Genomic DNA, 17,435 nt, shown 5'->3' on the forward strand with positions numbered 1-17,435 from the left:
ACAAAAACAGAGAGCAAATCAATCTGATAGCATTTCTTTTCAATTAAGTTTAATTAAAAACCTTTTTTTTTGGTGTAATTATCTGTGGCGCTGATGTCTCAGGGTATTGGTGCAGTGTGGGGACTGCTTTCTGGTTGTCACCAACTGTTCAGCTTCAGAGCCTGAAACCCAACTGCTGAATTTATCTCTTCTTTTTATGGCTGATTTGATGTGCCATGTGGAGGAAAACAATGCCCCAATTACTGAGAGTTAAAAAAAAAAACCCACCAATAACTATATTTATGAAAATACACATGGAAACACTGTAGGCACACCGGAGACTTTTAGCCATGCTGGCAGCATGGCTCTAGGAATTGCAATGTCAGTCTGTTGGTCCTGTTAGATGGATTACCAGACTTTCATGTTCCCCAGAGGATGAACCCTAATGACTTTGGCGATCCCCCTGACTTTTCTTCAAGTACCACCAGCAGACCAAAGGTGTTGGACCACCATGTTATGCCAGGAGAGCTTCAGTGCACCTTGGCATTGATTCAGCAACTCTCTGGACCTCGACTGGATGGATGAAGCACCATTTTTCCTTAAGATATTCCCTCTTAAGGTGTTTTGATGATGGTGGTGGAGAGGGATGTCACACATCAGTTCAAAATCTCCCACAGGTGTCCAATTGGGTTGAGATCTGGTGACTGCAGCAACACATCATTTTTTAGACTCGTCATACCATTCAGTGATTACTCAGAACAGCTTTGTATTGATTTGCAGTGACCCTTGCCTCTAAGGAGAAAGGGGACTCAAACCATGCCAGCAAAATGCCCCCCACAGTAGAACAGAGCCACCAGATCCCCCACTAGGGGTCAAGCATTCAGGCCTGTACTGCTTTCTTGCTGCATGAATTGACTTGTCAAGACTGTAGTGAAGGATGACTCATCTGAACAGAACTCTTTTTTCCATGTGTTTGTAGACCAGTGCAGATGCTCTTTGCACCACTGAACTCTCAAATGTGCATTCATCTCTGTAATGATGTGTTTATGCTCTGCAGCTGTGCTATAATATCACTCTCTGCGCAGTTGTTGACAGACCTGCATTGACATCCTCAGTCACCTGAAGAAGGGTTGCTCCTCTGTTTTCCTTACATATTGTACTACTATAGGTCTAAATGCAGATGCCACTTCAGTTACCGTTCCTATTGAAACACAAGCCAGCTGAGCAGTCTGAGCTTCAGTGACTGAAGCTCCTCCCATCTGTACCCCTGCAATCAACCCTCTTTTAAAGTCACTTAAATCTTTTCCTCTTTCCATCTTGATGCAAAATCAGAATCAGCTGGGCCTGCTCAGCATTTTTATACATGCCACAGAGCATGACTGGATGTTAATTGCTTAATTGTACCATGCAGTGCACCTGTGTGGAAGCATCTGCATTCGTTATGCTTCTCCTCTCATGTGTTCAGGTTTTGCCTTTCATTTGTCATCCGTCTGTATCTCATCATCTACTGAATGGATTGGCACAAAATTCTGCACAGACTTTCATGGTTCCTACATGACGTAACCTGATGACTTGACGAACTAGTAAGCTTTTTCCTTCAGCACCACCGTGAGGTTCACATTTGCGGTTTTGAGTGAAATGTTGTGCCAGTAATTTGTGGATACAAAGGAGTGTTTAATTTATGCATTGACTTGGTAGTTAACCTGTGAGGCCTCAGAGGCCTTTGCACACTTTATGTTGGGAGACTCTGGTGTCTGTAGTTATAGATAAGCTGGGACCTTGGAGCTGTTCCAGACTTGTCTGATAATATTGAGTGAGAAACGACATTGACCAACAGTTACTCACATTGTTCTCATTGAGTTTATTCTTTTATTAATCAAAGAGAAGATTATCCAGAAGTGTTTCCACATCATGTCTATGAACTGTGGCACACGCATTCATGCACTGCACTGTACTGTACTTTGTGTTTAGTGCTAAATGAACAATTGTTAATATGCTAATATGGCATTCTAAGATGGTGATAGCAGTAAACATTATGCCTGCTTTGCATCGGCATGTTAGCATTGTCATTGTGAACACTTTAGCACCCTGATGCTAACATTTAGTTAAAAGCATGTTGTGTCTAAGTGCAGTCTAAGAGAGCAGCTAGCATGGCGTAGACTTAACAGTGATGGCATGTGGAGGGGAAGGGAAGCTCCTTTCTTCTAAAGCCTGAGTTACTAACCATGTCATCACACACTTTAAAAGATAAAGGAGCTTTCTTAGTCTCACCAGAGCAGTTTCAAAATGAGTTTTTTAATGTTAGCATTACGTATGGATATACAAGTCATCTTATAGGTATTACAGCTTCCAGACAGCACATTCAAATTGACTGTGTTTGAATTGGTTCCACTTGAATAGAATGAGAAAATTCCATTTCATAAATGGCAGTGATAACTGAATGGTTAAATATAAATGTCACAGCTGCACTCCACTGGAGCTGTTTCACGACTTTGTACCAAACAAGTCAAGCATGAAAGTATATTGAGGGTTGAAAAGTTTGCATTTGTCCCACGTCTCATTTCTGAGTGCTTAGAGTCATGTTGGTGTCTGCAGAAGGCTTGAACAAATACAGCATATCTTATTGGATGAGAAGACTGTCAAAGAAGAAACTCTGCTTTTTAACCATCTGAGCAGGTTTCCTTTTCTTCCTCACTCATTTCATATCTTTTTTAAAGGACGCTTTGATATAATGGCATACACTTCACTGATGACCTCTTTACAAACGCGCTGTTGTGGTCCTAAACCAACATTCAGACACATTCACTTTGCTGCAATCCATAGATAATGACATCAGTCATATTTACTCTCTCCTAATTTCAGTGGGCCATGTGGCCAGCACAGATAAATCGCCAGAGCCTCCATGTTTCACAAAAGGGGAAAGGAGGTCAAAATGAGCAGGGTGCACCTCCGGGGAGCTCCCCAAGGCCCCAGACTACTACAACGCCCCAGTAATCCGGCAATAGTATTCTTCTCCGCCTCAGGACAAAATGAGTATGTTGAAGGCTTGTCTCTGGGAAGGAGTGTGTGTACGTTCCCCAAATGAATAAGTTTCTCTCTATGTAATTCTTGGCAATCCAGGTGCCTGAGGATAAAAGCCTACAGCAGTGAGTGTGTGTGTGCGCTCTGTTTTTGCTTGAGTGTGTATGTGTTAATCCACTAAGAAAAAGTGCACTGTTGGATATGTGACCTGAGATGACTTCCACACGAGTAGACACACTAAATATCTTATATTTGAAAGAAGGCAAACACGTTTAATAGTGAAAAATAGAGAGATCCCGCAGGATTTTCGAGTCTTAATTTAGCTTCTAGTGCCTCTACTGACAGTAACATGTGCATTAATGTGGATGCTGAAATCACAAGTCTTATGTTGGCTAATGCGGGGCCATAATAACCATGACAATTACATATAGCAAATAGCTCCTAGCAACCGGCAGAGCTGGCACTGGCGCCGAGGAGGTCTCAGCCACATCAGAAGATAAAGCAGGATGCTACGACACTTCAAATGAATAGCAGATCAAGCGTGTCATAGATTATGCTGTTAGACTGGGAGGGATTGAATTATAGCTAAAGGAAAAGCCTGCTGGAGCAGCTGGTAAATTGATCTATCAAACTGGAGCTTGACAATTTCTTTCCTCCGTCCTGTGTGAAATTATGAAGGGAAACATCCTAATCCAACCTCTCGGATAGTTGACTACGACAGAAACGGCTTCAGCTTCATGCTGTTTATCCCTTCTTGCTCAGGTGTCAAAATCATTGTACTTATTCCCGTCTAAGTGCTAAAACACTGTACTTTAGACACATTAAAAAGATGGAATTTTTCATGTAAATGCATCATAGGTAATTGCAGCATCCGTGCCTTTTTATGACTCGGTTAATAATGTAGTTTGCTCAGAATCCTCCAACCTTATCTCCTTTCTTTTTCCAACACTTCAATGCATTCTGGGTACTCTGGATACATACAACCTTTTCAGCAGCTCTCTCTCTCCCTGTGCCATGAAAGATGAAAGGGAATTCTGGGGTATAGAGTGTATCAAGCTGCTTAACAAAGGGTGCCATAAAGGCCCTGACTCTACAGCCTGAGGGCGTGGCACCAGGATGCGATCTCCCAGCCCCTTTGTTCTTTACCGTTCAGCTCCGAAATTGTTTCAGAGCAGCTCACCTTCTTTCATAGCCAGATCCTGCACTTACTCCTGCGCGGCATGCTTATTTTTTGTGTATTATACCATAACAGAAACAACATGCTGGGCTTCAGGGATGATAAACATATTCTGAATCAAAACCACAAGCCAAACAAACTCTGCTATTCAGTAAATAAAAGGTTACTATCTCAGGCACAGTGACTTGCATTCAATGTGGCTGTTGAGAAGAGTTCAACACTTTGGGAAATCTGCTCATTAACTTTTCTTGCTGGGAGTTAAATGAGAAGATCAATACCATTGTTGTGTCTGTATGGTAAATATGTAGCTTTAGTTGGCTGCTGGTTAGCTTAGCACAGCATAAAGACTGGAAACAGGGGCAAACAGTTAGCTTGGCTCTGTCCAAAGGCAGCAAAATATGGCTATCAGCACCTCTAAAGCTCACAAGTTGACAAATTTAATTGAATATGTGCATTTTAGCAGGTGGATTTTGCTGCCGTTTCCAGTTTTTATGCTAAGCTCATATTTAATGGACAGACTTGAGAGTGGTATCGATCTTCTCTTCTAACTCACTGCAAAAAAAAAGCAACTGCCTTCCCCAAAATATTAAAATATTCCTTTAAGTTGATGGACAGTCTTCACTGTGCGTCTGTTACGATAAGCTGCCTGCTGCTCTTATCATCTGTGAACTTCCCTCTGCTAAGCTTATTGCTGCCGTTGACCTTTTAATGACCACTTCTCTTGAAAGGAAAACACTTGAGTTATCGTTCTTTGATTGCACCAAGGAGATAAGTACTGTATCTACTGGACTGGACTGCATTTTTAATCGTTTTATGATTTATGTGCCGTCTAGTCAACAGTGGAGTCAACACCACAAACTCAAAACTTAACATAAATAAAACCCCTCTAACAATCTCACAAAATGTGAAGCTCTGTAAAGGTGCCACTTTGTTGCAGGGCAGCTGTATTTAGATGACAGCACCCTGTTCATGATGCTGTTCCTGCCAGCCTGTATATGTGGCATATTTACACAAAAGCTCTATTCAAGTCAGCTACACTAGAAGAGCCCACAAACAGCAAGGTTCTGAGAGCCAATCAGCTTTCTAAATTATCCCCGGCTGTCTGCTCAGGTGTCATTCCTGACCAATCGCAGCCGCTCCCTCACTGGGTACATTCGTGCGAGAGACTCTGAGACAGATAGCGAGAGCAGAGAGGGTGTTTGTTTAATGTTGGACAACGCTCTGAAAATACACCTCATTTGTTTTTGTCTGCAGTTTTGCTCAGTGGTGTTTAATTTGGTAAATCTGAACAAGTGTCTTTCTGAGCAAACAGCAATGAGACAGTTTAATGATGACATAATCCATGGACAAATCCTGGAGCTACTTCACAGACAGTGAATAATCAGACAGCTCACTGTGACAGCACCCGTCCACAGTGTCTTTACTGGGATTTGGATGCATGACTGTTAGCTAATAAAACTCAATCACGTGGAAATGTCTACAACAAAAACTCTGTCAGTCATTAACTCCAGAAAAGGTCACCGGTGATCATCGCTGAATCAAGCCACATGAATTATGTCAACAGACTTTTCTGTCCAATGAAATTAATGCAATAGCATCATTTGAATGCATTCAGTCTAAAAGAATAGTTCAACATTTTGGCTTAGCTGCATGTTATATATTGTTACATAAACCTAAGAAGCTAAGCAAGCTGCTGCTGGCTCTCGCTAAATGTTTATCGAACGAGTATCACGGTTAATTACATACTTCAGTTTTTGTGTGGGTTAAACAAACAAGATAAACATGTTATTTAGTGGTTTAGTGTTTTTTGTTGCCTTTGAACTGAGCCAGCCTTCGTGTTAAGCTAAGCTACGCTAAGTGGCTTCAAATTAAGAAGCTAGTCTCAACTTATTTCAAATAAACATGCTTCCCAAAATGTGAGACTGTTCCTTTAACTTTCCACAATGAACACGATGGCACAACTCCAAGGCTTAGCTTCCCCTTCATTAACAGTTTTATAATGGACAAGTCGTCTGCTGAAGCTGTGAGGCCGGTCATATTGAATGAGCGTGGCATGTTTACGGCCACGGCTCTTTGCAAAGCACCTTTTATAGACCATCTGATCACACCACCTTCACCTGAGGTAACCTCTTCCTGACCTGTCTCTGAGTATAGTTTAATATTTAACATAGTGGCCCCATGTCAGGCCAAGCGCTGAACACCCTATTGCCAAAGAGGACTGGTGTGGGAAAAAAAGGTAAAAGTTAAAAAGTAAACTTGCCTTGTTTACTGTTCTCAGATGATTTCCACTTGACCCTGTTTTTTTTACAGAAACCTAACATCATTCCTACGCTGCTGGGATAAGCTGTGACATACTTTTCAGAAGGCGAGAGATGTTGTTTTGGAGGTTTTTGTGACAAAGTATGACTTGTGAAGGTGGACATTGGATAACAAAATAGTCCAACAATGAAGAGATTTTGCAACATTTTTTCAATTGTACAAAGACAAATTTTTTTTTTCTTTTCATACAAATTTTACAGTCCCACTGACACCACACAAATAAGACAACACGGAAATACATTGACAAAACCACCTGCTACATCCCAATGCCATCATCCTACAGCAACACCACAAATAAACAAATAAATACCAACAAAGGACATGCAAAAGGAGTCCCATGCAGGACGATAAATCGCCCTTATGTCATACAAAGCCAAAAAACTAAAAAAAGGAGTATATTTAGGGAGTAGCACTAAAAGGATACCACACCATACTACAAAAGGGAGATAATAACAAAAGTCAATCACCTCTTCAAAAAAATCCTAATATTTCCCTTTAATCCATTGAACTTTTTTCATAATTAGCAATCTCATTCATATAAAGGCAAATTTGATAGTTACTCAACCCTGCAAGCAAGTTATTTCCAGTCTGTGTTACATGATTTAGGTGACATATTTGGGTAAATGTGCTTTCTCTGACAGCTGTTCTCGGGGGAAGAAGCCTAAGCATTTCATTGTTTTTTAAGTTGATGCAAAAGTCAGCTGAGAGAATTTCAGTAGATGAATTCATGCCATCAGTCCTAAACCTGATTGGCTGTTAGATGTGGTTTGACTGTGTCTAACAGCTTCAGACTCGCTGACATCATGTGATTATGGAAGTCACAGGATTGGCTGGAGATTTGAACAGTGTGTCCCGCACAACTGTCCTACCATTGTCCTTGTTGGCCTGCCCTGCACTTGTCACAGATGAAGCCTTGATGCGTTCTCAGCATGTGATTTTCTTTTGTTTTAAATCGTTTCTTCAGCCTTGCATCACGACACCGCCTGTCCACACTGGGGGGGCGGATTCTGAAGTGACCATATTTTAAGGTTTATCACAAAGCATAAAAGATATTCTCTGCGAGCACCGTTGACAAACAAAATTTTATGAAGGACATTGTCGGTCCTATTGACATCTGAAGCAAAAAAGCTGGAAGTAGTACTGGTTTCTGGTTGTGGATCAGTATTCTGTCTGGACAGAAAGAGCTGAATAAATGTAGCTTAAATAGTTCAATCAGCTGTTGAACTGACGTACTCAGAGATGATACTGAGTTACTATTATCATCATTTATAGAGGTGAGTCATAGCTGAAAGGAATGACACTTAATGTGACTCTCCTCCATATAATACAACACTGCCATGAATTAAATTTGCTTCAGTATTTTTCTGGAGAGCGTATAATTAAACATAAACGCAGTATATTATTAACCCCCAGCACAATGGAGACTTTCATTACTTGTCAAAATGTCATAAAATGGCATTTTTAATGTGTAGTAAAAGCTATAAATGTAATAAAGTGCTGGAGAATATGACATGGTGTCATGAAATCAGTGATTATGATGATGACTGGGTACTATTTGCTATTACTACCTTAATTCTTTAGAGTTTTTTCATTACTAATCAGTATTATGAGGGCATATTCATTTTAAAACACTCTGAAATCATTATGTGATCCACATATTATAGGCTGTATCAATTTAGAGGAGCCTTTTATTACATGAGTTTTAGGTTTAGTTTCGGGACATTTCATTACAACTTTGTTAGGTACATGTCATTATTACACTTTTTATCACTGATAAAGGGCAGCACATATTGCAGCGTTATTATTGGACAGAGGCAGGCGGCCTGTAAGGCTGATCTGTTATCTCTGATAAGTTAGAATAGCGATAGCGCTGCAGCATGTGTGGCTTTTATCTGCGAAGATAAAAGAAACAACACAAGACTTTATCTGTGGAAAAATAGTTGCAAGCGCTGCAGGATGTGACATTTTATGGTGCTTTTTATCAAGTAATGGTCAGTGCAATTGTTTGAAGCTGTTTCAGTGTCCTCCTAGTGGTACAATTGAGTATAGCACAGTTATGTTTTTGCATAAGAATAACCAGCAGATGGCACCCACATAACAGTGAAAAAAGGATGATTTTAACCTGGATTTTCCCTCTTTTTATTCTTGCATGCTTTTAGTGTTCTTCCAGCTGCATGATCCATTTTTAGACTGTGAGAGCACATGTTTACACCTGTTTCAAAGTGGGGCAGTTCATCATTTTCTCACCGATTCAGCTGCTCGTCTCACTGGAGAATTAAGTCAGGTGATGTATGTCCTTCACATCATTTCCTTAGTAAATGCAAGACTGTTGCTATGGCACCAGAGCAAAAACATACGTCCTTCAGCTGCAGTTTCTCTCTGACGTTTATGAAAGAAACTTAAAGTCTCTGACATTAATTTGAATTTGACACCACGCTGCCAAGGCTCACAGACATTTAATACACAAACTAATTAAAGATTTATATGCTTGCTGCTGTACCATAAATTGGAAATTAGAGAAGCAAAGGATGTCACTTAGGGACATTGTCCTTAAGTTGTTTTCTCACTGTAAGTGGAAGCAGACATTTTCAATTTCTAGCCGAAATCTCCCTCAGCTCATTTTAAAGATTCCAGCAGGGTCCACCGAGGCGACAGACGTATTTGTCGATAACAGCCCGTCTGGTGGCCTGAGGGGTCAGAGAAAAGTGACTCTCCATTCCACTGCTGCCTCCAGAGTGCATATTACCTGTGAATGAATTTCACTTGACAGGGATAACATGTTTTAAAGATGCACATGGTCTGCGGTTCTTGTTAAAGTCTAACCTTCCCCTTACATATTGTTCTAATGCAGGTTTTCAGTCGCATGAGAGCTGTTTTGTAGAATTTACTCCATGTGCCACACTGGGAAATAAGATGTGTCCATTTCTGCTCTTGAAGCTATGCGGCCACGCTGTTGTTGCAGGTAAATTGTTTTCTACTTAGTCTGCCATTACCATCCCCTTAAAGCTAATTGTTCCTCGTAGGTTTATTACAGTTGCCGGTTTACGGGGCACTTTCAAATCCTGAAACAAGCAAAATGCTAATGGGTGCCGGCTAGCCAATAATTGCAGGCAATTATTACCAAAGTTCTCTTTTCATCTAATTGCAGATAATGAAATCATGAGATAGTGAAACAAGGATGATAATTTCAGTGAATATACATATCAAAAACCCTACTTTGACTGTCAAGTGGGTCTGCTTGACGTCACCACACTTTGAGCCGGAACACATCCCATCTCCACAGGACCAGGCTGCTAATACTGATCAAGGGAATATCACTTGCAAGTAAATGCGAGGTGTTTTGTACAGAAATCCTCACATGACACCTACAGAAACTCATTTACATTTTCACGCTGGGCAGAGATGAAGCACATCAGCTTCACATTTTTCTTTATGTTTCATTGATAAGTCGCACGGTGCCACACTGCAGCGGGACTCTGAAAGGGGCACGACTTTCATCAACGCCTGAGTGCTTGTGAGTCGAGCCGAGGAGAATCTCTTTTGGTTCATAAGGCCCCTGAAGGTGGAATCTCAATCCAGCAAGTCAAATGGAGACTCTGATGTGTTACGTTTGACACTCACTTGAGGCATCTGAATGTATATGAGGGGAACAGGCTCACTGGGTAGTTACATTAGGTGTGTGCACGCAGTCTGTCCTTAATGATCCTGAGCAAACAGGAGGAAAAGTGAGCTGAGAAATGTCACCAGTGCCACATATGGGAGCACATACTATCAAAGTCCTTGACACAGAAGAAGGCTTGAGGAAATGACTGACACTGCGTTAATAGATTAAAAAGGAGTAAAGCTGATTATGCTCTTTAATCAACGTAGAGGTTATTAAACGATCGTGGAAATTAAACGTGTTAAAGAACAGTCTTTGGAAAACTGAAAATAAAGTTGGGCAGGATTCTAATACTTTGCTAATTAAAACTGGAGCCTTTCACTCAGAGGTTTGACAACAATGCTTTGCAATTAGCCAGCATATTTCTCTCCACATTTCAATTGTGTTGCCTCAAAGTGAGCTCGCCGCCGTTCTGAGAGTTGAATGTGCATCAGTGCCAAGGAGGTCAGCTCCAGCAGGATGTAAACACACATCCTGTGCTGCAGTTTTATGATCGATTCGGCTGAAATGAGTTGCTACATGCTTTTCACAGAACGTCTGATTGATGAGGAAAGGTCAGTTTGCTCAGTGGAGATGTCGCGAGCAAATCTGCTCAGATGCTCTTTGCATTATACGCAAACCTGTTTAATGTGCATGTGCACTTGTGTGCAAAAATACAAAAGTATTTTGCATTCATACATTCAGTGGTGGAATGTAACTAAGTACATTTTCACCAAGTACTGTGAGACTGAGAACATTCTTCCACTTCTTAATCTAAATAACCTATTTAAACACCCTCTAGGATAATCTGGAAAATGCATCATCTGTTTGCCTGAGCTCATGAAAAGTTGACTACAAAGAGATACATGGTTCTCACAGGACAGCGGTGCTGCAAACACATGTTGATTTTATAGATTATGATGCATTGCTGTAGAATAAACCACCCAGCAGTACACACAGCCATTAAAATTAGCTCAACCATAAACATCTGGAGCAGGAAAATGCAAAACGCAGACATCATATATCATAGTAAAACACTGACAGGGACCATTTTACTTTTACATTTACTTCTACAAGGCTTTAATGCAGGACTTAGACTTGTAGTGGAGTGCTTTCAGAGTGCAGCAGTTGTCATTTTTCCTAAGTAAAGGAGCTGAATACTTCTTCCACTACTGAATAAAATTGATGCTGTATCATGTAGTAAAATCTTCCTCAAAGTGCTTGACAGCTTCTCACAGCACTGAACACACGAGGAATAACAGCGTCTTTTGTAAGAGAAGCATGGCTCTGTTCCCTCTGAGCGTTTTGGTATGACAGGGAGCGACACCTGACCGGAATGCAGCAATTACTCTTGTCATTAATTACACCTGTGCTTCCCCACGATGTGTGGATATGTGTGAAATGAAAAGGGTCTGTTCAGGCTGACCTGAATGTGGCAATACGAAAGTCTTCATGATAGGGTGTCCTGAGCTACATTAAAGCCCCTGCACCCTCGCTGTCCACCCACACAGGTGTTTTCACATATGGTGGCTAATTAGACCTCCCCTTAAGACTGTGTGCAGGTACGACTGCCTCACTTTCAGGCTTTGTTGCAATGATCAGAGCTGCAGATTTTACGTCGTTTTCAGTGTTAGTTCATAGAGTTTGGTGGCATCATGTAATTCCCAGCATAACAGAGGTCTAATCAGCGGGAGCGATGCTGCATTCAATGGTGACAGAGTGGGAGGAACAGGGAAACCTTCCAGTTATTCTGACCTGCCAGAGTTCACACATGCACCAACCCACTGTTAGCCTCGTCACATGATCCAAACAGCCTCAGTGAGCCTCTTCCTGTCATTTTGTTTTTGCCTCCTTATAATTTGCATCATTTAAATCATTTTACTAGAGTGTCCTGAAAAAATCCAAGAAAATAAGTGGCGTCCTAGTTCCTGCTAACAATCCAAAAATACAATGTGTTGCATTTTTAGATGGGGAAAACGGCAGCCATGGGACACTACACCCACCTGTCAGTAATGACACAAAATGATGATGATTCATAAGTGTCTGAAATCTTAGTTTGCTGCTCACCATGGAGAAATGTGTTGAACAGGGGGATGATTTTGGACACAGCACAAGTTTTTGTATTTATTCTGACCTAAGTAGACCTTTTTCTCAGCAGGCACATTTTTGACTTTGCAGGAAAACTACAAGTGTAATTATGATGGATTGGTTCCATTAAACCTACTACAAGGAGGTTTTATAGAATGGTCTCAATGCTTATGCCTCTATCACTCTGTGCAATATTTAATGAATATATGTACTCTATTTCCATCTTTTTATCACTATTATTCAGTGGTTTTATTCTCCATCTTATTTCACATTAATCCCTGCTTTTATGTTCAGTCTACATCTTTTTTTTATGTGAAGCAATTGGTGCACATGATTTCTTTGTTGCAAAGCACTTTGAGCTGCATGTCTTGTATGAAAGGCGCTATACAAATGAAACGTATTATTAATATTGTTATTGTCTGCTGGCTGTTGAAAATAGGTGTTACAAATAGCTGCTGAAACATGAAATGTTGCAGCATCCAGTCAGGCACAAAGGTGGGCTAATGTTGTTTTAATTTGACTATATACTGCAAGATTAATTATGTTTGATTAGCCAACATTTTATTAGCACTCAATTAGCATAACATTAGCTCGCCCTATCATTAACTAACTTCAATTTTGTAACATATCCTTTGCCTCTGTGGAGGGCTTCTCTATCTATGGCCGTTTGTCTTTGGTGTGTACTTCATAGATTTCTGATGATGAACGATTGACAGGCGACAGATGACAAATGATTGGTGACAGTGACAGTTAATGACAGCCTGTACGCTACCCTCCAAAAATAGCGGCACCGACCCAGAATGCTCTGCAATTTCCATTTTCTATTCCAGTGACACAACACACACAAAACTGGGAACTCCCCTATGTGGAACACAGCCATCGCTGATGTTATCAAACACACCTGTGCTCTTCTGATTGGACTAGACTGAAAACACCTGTGTGTGTGGAGGGGGGACAAAGGTGTGTTTGAATTGATTGGCTTATTTGGTTTGTGCTGCTGTTAAACATATCAAATGACCAGTATTTTTAATTTAGTATGTTCTTGGATAAATAAATCTTGGTTTTCCTTTATAGGATAAGACAACAGGAACAGTAACACTGAAGGGCAAAAGGCGAGATAAGTCAATATTTCCTCATATACAGGAAACAGGCCTCATAAATTCGTGTCAGTAACTCCCAAATGGCAAAACCAGGTTCAGATGTCAGAGTTCATGCGAGGGAACACCTCCCTCCATTTGCACTGGCATGATTGTGTGCTCAGGATGTAAGACACCGCGCTGCTCGGATGAAACACTTCAACACATCACCTCAGCTAATAATACCAGTTTTCATTCCCATATGTTACCCACTGCGTCTCACGTCACCCTAAACCTCGAAAAACAAGATGCTTACAAGCCAGGCCTGAGAAATTGGTCTTGTCGTGTGCATGGAGGAATCAGTCATCTGGTGTTTGTGTTAGGGTCCCCTCAGGATAGGAGCTGTAGTCCTGTTTCCCATGGTGAACCAGCCAACCCTGACACACACCAAACAGACACTGGCAGGTGCAGAAACGTTCTACTTTTGATCTTTCCACAGAGTGCCTTGCTATGATTATCTCAAGCTCACTGCCTTTGATTCATTTGCTGCTACACTGTGGAATCCATCTATTTTAGTCCATCTATTGCGTGGTTTTTCTTGTGTTTTCAGATGATTGTGGCGGAGAGCAGACAGGCGCAGCAAGAGGAGTACACCTACACTCTTTCATGCAAAGAAATGTATTGGGGGAGGGGAAAATAGTCATTCATGTGCGCACTTGTGGCTGTGTTAGTGGGTAAATGTAAAGGTGTTGGCAACCCCCTCCTCATAACTGAACATGTTTGGCTCCATTCATGACATTAGATGAGGTGGCGCTGTAAGCCAATCGGCATCTGGTACTGTTACTGCTCTCCATATGTGGACTCCATTCAACAGTTATGTTCAAATGATAGTTGTTTGCAAAACGTTATTAATAATTTACTGATTTTCCTGAATCACAGAATTTGTAAGTCAATGAAGCCTGCAAATATATATCAATCAATATGTTTGTATTGACCGTGGTGACCAAGGGGCAGAAACAGAGGTGAAAATGTCTCCCGGTGTTCTTGAATTCGCTCACACAAAAAGACCAGATTGTGTCCTTTTTGGCACCTGAATCGAGTGTGAAGCAAATAAACAGTTGGATTACGACTTCGATTTTCGGAGACGCGAAGAAGCAGCCAGGACCAAACAGAGCCAGACCGGCAAAAGCAGGCACTGAGCTGGTCTCTGCTTTTTGTGGGTTTTGTATTTGTGCTGGTGGCAGTGGCAAAGTGTGTGTGCATGCGTGTGTGTGTGTGTGTGTGTGTGTGTGTGTGTGTGTGTGTGTGTGTGATGTTTGTGTTTGTGCCCCTGAGTCAGAAAGCACAGAAGTCATACTGCCATACAGATGGGATTTCTATCCTCAGTGCCTCCAGAATCTACAGAACACCACTTAACACTGAATAACAATTTAAAACACATCCTGCCAAGTTACTATGTCAGCAAATGTAAAGCTTTATTCTACCAGTCTCATGTGTAATGTATTCTGCAGAAACACTCCAACCTGACTGCTTTTCTTTTACTCGCAGAGTCAAGACCTAAAAAAGCTTTTGTGATAATAAGCAGGAATAAAATCCAAAATACAACCAACCCTTCATCATAGATGTGAGTCTGCCATATCATTATTATTTCCAGCTTCTGGTGAAGATCAATAATTGCCCTGCAGTTAATCACATCAAACGGCCTCATTAGGGCTGACACAGATATTGGCTTTGCTTTGAGTAAATCTTTTTGCATCTCCAGTCTCTCTGCATCCTCATTTTGTTAAGTGCCAAGGAAATGTCTCTGACAAATATTTGTATATATTCGGCAACAGTTGACAGTAGCAGTATGCAATAGCGGAGTTGTCAGAAGTATCCTGTCGTTCCATCTTCAAATATTTCGTCTGTTCTCATGTTGCTCTGCTCACTATGCGTCGGCCATTTGCGCTGAGCCAAAAAGCTTCTTTGACAGGCCAAATGAAAGACTTATTTCGTGAGCAGAGGCAGAAAGCACTCACTATGAATCCTTTTATCTTTGTTCCTGTGAATGCAGAAGGAAGACTTTCTGCTACGTTCAGGGTCTGTGATTTCTATATTTTTTAACAAATTCCAATATGAAATGACTGGAGAGTGCCAGATGTTAACCAGAACACTGTGAAAGTATCTCAGATTGTGTCATAAAACATTTATCGGTTTATTTCTTTATACATATATAAAATGAATGAGGGGAATTCAATTTCTCCACAGAGTTTGTTTGTTTGTTTGGCCCTGCACAAAAGGATGCATCTTTTAAAATGTGACTCTCATCACTTAAAAATGACACCATGTCTTCTTCTACTCTCTGAATCACATCCAGCATCAGCTCTGCTAAAAATCATATGGTCAAATACATTTTTGCTTAATTTTCTGTGGTTTTAAATGTATATTTCCCCATTTTAATTCTAGACACACTCTGATATGTTCTTGTGTTTGGGGCATTCATTCCATCACTCTTATATAAATAAATCACTTTACAGTCATACAAGGCCAATTAAGGGAAACTGCAACATTTGGTGCATTTGTTGTCTGAGAGCAAGATTACTCTACAGCCACGACTCTGTGAGGCTGTGCTTCCTGTGAGCAGGTGCAATGTTTACCATGTTCGCCATCATAGTTTAATGTGTCAGCATGCATGATTCGACTTGCACATTTTTGTATCAAGGAGCTCATAGCTCAAACAATAAATTGCACTGTTGTAGATTTAACTGGAATCCAATAAATCACAAAGTCAATATTTCAGATGATTGCATTTCATTACAGTCATGTACTGAACCTCTGAATCAAAACTAGGCATATATTAAAGAGCATAAAACACTCATTTTGCATTTCACCCACTAAAAAATTCTCACATGATGCAGACCTCATCGTGAGGTGTAAAAAAATTGTAACAGATGAGATAGAGCGCTGGATTTAAGTGGAATTTAATGGCCTTAGCACTAGTATGCTAATTAAGATTGCTGGCTATGGAGAAGGCAGCGACGTGGGAACCATTATGTCTAAGGGAAGTGAGATGGAACGACGATTCAGCAAATGGTGTCAGTGACATGCCATTCATGCCACCTCGTTTCACCTTGTGAATGATGTCTGTGGATACGCACATTATCTATCTATCTATCTATCTATCTATCTATCTATCTATCTATCTATCTATCTATCTCATCAGAAACTGCGTCAATTCATCAAACAAAAAACTGCTTTTCTTGAGCTGATATCACCTGCTCTCTTCGTTTTTAACATCCCACGGCGCTCAGCGGAGAATTAAATTTGTCCTGCCACATTAAAGAAATATGGATCTGTTTAAGGCTCTAAATCAATACTGATACATAATGATGAGTCTTACAATTACACAGGCACAGACACAAACAGATGACCGTGACTGATAATGCCGCAGACTCTGGAGACACACACATGAATCCACATACGGTGCTCTAAATTACATCGTGAATCTCAATTAAGCCACACAGCTGGGGTTTTTTAGTCACGCAGCACATCATGTTGTACTTTTTTGAACTTTTCGGGGAGTAGCTGAGGGATTGGCAGACGCACAACGCCTGAGAAAGCTACACTTTTGCAATGACAGATTAACAGCGATCGGTCAGCGAGGTGAAATGTTTCCCAGTGGAAGGTGTGCGATAGCGTGTTGGGGGAAGGAGCGTTTCAGGATTCTTGCCTTTATGTTGATGCTGTCATGAGGATAGCTGCATTGTCACCAACACATATAAGGTGTGGACATCTCTGGGAATTCCTCTGAAATGTTCGACACGCTGACAAGCTTATTAATGGGGGAAGAAAAAGGAGGATGTGGATTATTTTTACCACTGTGAACACTGTCAGTGGACAATGCCGTCAAACAGGGCTCAGAAACATAAATGCATGGCAGGAAAAAAGGATTTGTATGAGCATTAATGGTAATTAGGCTTGTAATGGTCAAGACAGCGTCCTAATTATTTCTATCCATTTAGCATTATGCATGAGAGATGAATATTTGAAGAGTCATGGCAATACATTTGTGAGAGAGTATGAGTGTCTAGTTCATCAGTGAGGTTTATCTTATACTCAAATTATATTCAAAGGTACCAGAGGCTGATACTGTGCT

At 40.8% G+C, this 17,435-nt stretch overlaps 1 long non-coding RNA gene across 1 annotated transcript in view; it reads left to right on the forward strand.

Moving 5' to 3' along the window:
* Window positions 1–14,030, forward strand: part of LOC143339673 (uncharacterized) — a 65,234-nt gene extending 51,204 nt beyond the window's left edge. The window contains exon 4 of the long non-coding RNA XR_013079345.1: window positions 13,911–14,030. This is a non-coding gene — a long non-coding RNA (uncharacterized LOC143339673). The remainder of the gene's footprint in view (window positions 1–13,910) is intronic.
* Window positions 14,031–17,435: the final 3,405 nt, after the last annotated feature.

This window comes from Chaetodon auriga, chromosome 21 (assembly GCF_051107435.1).
Source record: "Chaetodon auriga isolate fChaAug3 chromosome 21, fChaAug3.hap1, whole genome shotgun sequence".
Taxonomy (NCBI): Eukaryota; Metazoa; Chordata; class Actinopteri; order Chaetodontiformes; family Chaetodontidae; genus Chaetodon; species Chaetodon auriga.